Here is a 4,474-nt window from a genome sequence, read left to right on the forward strand (position 1 = left end):
TATTTTCTATAGATTTGCCTTTTCTAGATACTTCACATGCATAGAATGATACAATAAGAAGTTTTTTGAGATCAGTTTCTTTCATTTAGCATAATGTTTTTAAGGCTATCCATGTTTTAGCATGTATCAGTACTTTGATGATCCTTTTTGTGGCTGAATAATATGCTGTTGTATGGATATACAACATTTTGTTTATCCACTCATCAGTTGATTAATTGTTTGCTTTTGGCTATTATGAATAATGCTGCTATTTTCTCTGTGGAAATAGGTTTTCACTTTTTAAAAGAGATTTATTTGTTTATTTGGAGAGAACCAGTGCACATGAGAGTTGGGGAAGGGTAGGGGAGAGATAATCTCAAGCAGACTCTCCACGGAGTGCGGAGCCTGGCATAGGGCTCGATCTCACAGTCCTGAGGTCATGACCCGAGCTGAAACAATGAGTCAGACGCTCAACTGACTGAACCGTCTAGGAGCCTCTCTTTTCATTTCTTTTGGCTGGATACCTGGGTATGACATTGCTGGGTCACATGGTAAGTTTGTTTAATTATTTGAGGAATTGCCAGGCTATTTTTCCAAAGCAGCTTCACCAGTTTTTATCCCCACCATCATATACAAGGGTCCTGATTTCTCCACATTGACGGTGTACAGTCTTTCTGATTTTATTTTTTTTGTTTTTTTAAGATTTTATGTATTTATTTTATTTGAGAGGGAGAGAGAGAGCATGCACAAGTTGGGGAGGGGCAGAGGGAGAGATTCTCAAGCAGACTGTATGCGGAGTGCAGAGCTGGGTGGGGGCTCCCTCTCACAGCCCTCAGATCACAACTTGAGCCGAAACTAAGAGCTGGACACTCAACCACCTGAGCCACCCAGACACCCCAGAGTCTTTTCTGTTTTCTTAAAAGTGAAATGGTTATAATTTAAATCTATAAAAACCTCACAAGGACTTAAACTAAAGAGAGGATATAGTTAGATCTTACTGAATTTTAACGTTCACAGAAACTATATCAGATTAATGATAATGGGCCCAAATTGTACTTTTATTTGGGAAGTTTTGATGTCTACAGTCATTTAGGATGACTTCATTACTATCTAGTTGTATCTGAGGGACGAGTCAAACTTAGAGCCCCCTACTCGTCCACCATCTTAACTCCTCCTCCCTGTCTATAGTCATTTAAACCTGTCTTATTTTATAGGACAAGTGTGTAACTTATTGTCCAAACTACAACACCTTAAAGGGTTAGTGGGAGCTCTGTGTATAATTGTGCTGGGAAACAAGAGTAAGTTGAGGCAGTCCCCAGCTCACTAGGGCATCTAATCACCTGATGTATAGCGAAAGACCTCACTCTGCACTCACTCATTTGGAAATATATTTTGTTTGTTTCCTTTTTTAGCAGAAGATAGATTTGTATTTATCTCTCACTTATAGGCAAGAATACATGAATATACATTTGCCGTTCTAAGTTTCTTTTTCATTTCAAAATACTTTATTTTAAAAACAGGTCAAAACACTAAGCTTGTGACCCATTCTACCAATGTACAAGCTACAGATGCTTGCTTAGCAGCTGACGGCACTCTTTGGTAGCATGTTTGAAAAGTGAATAAAAATCCTTATAAAACAAATATTCAAGTAGTTCTCATAGGAGCACAGATAAGTGGCTCCATCTTCTAGTGTTCCATATTGTTGCATCTGTGCCAACCCTACCTACAAAGACATTTCAAAAAAACTAGCACTACTTGTGAAACAGTCCCCCTCACATCCCATAATTCAAGCTAAACTTGAAGTTAGCAGATATTACATGGTAATGCTAGCTGAAGCATAGGTAGCTGGAGACACTTCATCCCACTTCATCCTGCTTTCCCAGTGGGAGCATGGGACATAGGCTGAGTGCTGACATCCTGCTCCTCTCCTTCCAGCAGGAACTCATGGTTCTGGATCTGCTGCATCGGTTGCCATGTTGGCTCCGAAGTCACATAGTAGATCGTCGGCCTCTGGAACCCTTTGAAAGTAGAAACAGTAGGAACAGTGTAAGCACCCATGTTTTCAAAGAGCGTCCAATCGCCCATATGCATCTAGGGCAAGTCACAACACTCAACAATGCAATTAAGGCTGTCACATGTTGGTACCCATATGCTGGTTGAATACTACTTCTAAGCTGGTTTGGGTTTCTTCTGCATGAGGGACTTTATGTGTGCATGATCACAAATAATGCAATTAAATGATTCATATACTCCATTATTCATGTAATACCTAAAGGTTTGTTCGTTCAACTCATCTTCATCATCAGAGTCTGTCTGTTCCTTTAGTACAAGATTTTTTTTGGCAATGATATTAACTACAAGCATGAAAGCTGATGCAACATCTCATCTGCTGCACTCAGCTATGATTCTCACTCCTAAGCCTGCTGGAAAACACTTGTCCAGTGCTAGGTTGATAACACTGGTGATCTCTTTAAATTTAAGCTTTACATCTTCAGATCCAAGAAAGCCACATTTGATATCAAGCAGGTACCATGTTGAAACCAAGCTCAGCTCCCATGTCAAAGACAGTGCTGGTCTCAGGGATAGTATGCACAGAGGTCTCAGTACAACCACTTCCTACAAGGAAGCTGACACCGATGATATCAATATGCAGCTCTTTTGCCCCAAAAGGTACCCCCTGGTTTTGAATATGGCACCAAATTTAATACTCAGACAACTGACTACTTTGAAATCATCAGTGGCGATCTGCAAAACCAACCTTGCCTTTGAATGTGCCCTGGCAACTTTGATCAATTGGACTTCACAATCAAATCCTCTGTACTTCATTACTGACAGTGTAATCTGAGACACTTGTTTGGATTTGCGTAGGTAATCCTCTCTGGAGACACTGGGATACTCAGTACCAATTGCATTTCAGTCTTGCTGGTAAAGTCAAATCCTGTCCACTTGGCAGCTAGGGTCTTCACTGTGGTTCCGTTATCACTGCATTTGACTGCATCAAAGCAGGTGACCTTAGGAAGAGCTTTTAACCATCTCAGATGTTTCTTTGGAATGTCCCCCAGGTCTACGACATAGAAGGCATCCTTATCATCAGAAGATGAAACTTCTTTAATTTTTTTGGTCCAGGCTGCCCTTGGCAGTAAAGTTTTCACAGAGGAAATGGCAGTCAAATTCTGTATTAACTAAAGTTGTTCATGGTCTCTTGATGGTCCCATGGAAAACTGAGATGGAATTTAACAAATTATGTCTAGCATCTCACAAAGGCAATTCCCAGGGATTCCAAGGCCCACTGAAGATGCACACGCTCTTGGTGCAGCAGCAGAGATTTTCTGATTTACACAGAATTTGCTGTTGTAGAGCACATGGCAGGGTGACAGGCCAGCCCCTTGGTGAGTGTGCAGGCTGGCCTGCTGCCCAGCCAGCCCCCTTGCCACCCTGACCCTTTCCACGGGGACCACTGGCCCCAGGTGGCTTCGGAGCTCTGGCTCAGGGACTGGGGCCACTGACCTGTTGTTCCCTCAGAACAGAGTCCAGATAATGGATGCACGTGGAAAATGAACCCTAGCTATTCTAGTAGGTTGTGTTGTTTTGCCAGCTGAACTGAAGTGGATTGCATCATGGAATTTACCTTTTATATAATGTCTTCATTTTAAAGATTTTGTGGTCCCTATATCCTGTTTCTGGATTCTTACAGCTCCCTCCACCAGGAGTGTCTATTTCTGTGTTAGGCATATAAATGTTGCCTCTTCCTCCAGTACATATTAAGGAAATAATTCATGGTACAGTGCTTAATATTGTGGAAATGTGCGAGGGTGGGGGTCTATCTGTATTTCAGGAGTTGGGGTTTCTAAACAGACTCTTCCAGGCAAATTTTCTTATCTGAATCCTTTTTTTTCCTGCTCCCCTTGCATTCTGTTTCTCTGCTAACCAGCCAACAAAACTGACTCCAATATCCTCAATAACATTGGCTCTTGAAAAAATAGAAACTGTCCTATTAATTGGAATTCTTATTTCAGTGAACATACAGGGTCAGTTTGACAACTTGTAAAGCTAGAGTCTTGTGAAGTATCACCATGAAAATGACAGAGAGGCTCCTGTTCCTGCCCCAGAAGGGAAGTACTGAGTACCACAGTCTTGCCCTAATTCACCCTCTCGAGGAACTACCTTTGCCAGCAGCACAAACCAAGTCATAGCCATTAAAGAACATACAACTCTGAGAGAAAAGCAAGCTGAGAGAGAGGGAAACAATGCTGTCCACTTTAATACACAGGAGAGCTTCTTCAAGAATATTTGAGTTGCATGGAAGGTTGACCCTCAAACGGTTGCCTAGGTCAGCAGGACCCGCGGCAGTCCCTCGGCTGAGGACTGGTCAGGTAAGTTAAAGCCGCCTTCAGGGCACTTTCAACTTAGGCACCAATTTCCTCAAGACTGAGGATAAGAAAGCAACACTGTTTGAGTTCAACTTTCTCCTTCACTTTTTTTTTTTTTCTTGTTT

At 41.8% G+C, this 4,474-nt stretch overlaps 1 pseudogene; it reads right to left on the bottom strand.

Annotated features, from left to right (window-relative positions):
• Positions 1-1,792: 1,792 nt before the first annotated feature.
• LOC132018626 (ornithine decarboxylase-like) lies at positions 1,793-4,170 on the bottom strand (annotated as a pseudogene).
• Positions 4,171-4,474: the final 304 nt, after the last annotated feature.

Source organism: Mustela nigripes, chromosome 5, assembly GCF_022355385.1.
Source record: "Mustela nigripes isolate SB6536 chromosome 5, MUSNIG.SB6536, whole genome shotgun sequence".
In the NCBI taxonomy this organism is placed as follows: Eukaryota; Metazoa; Chordata; class Mammalia; order Carnivora; family Mustelidae; genus Mustela; species Mustela nigripes.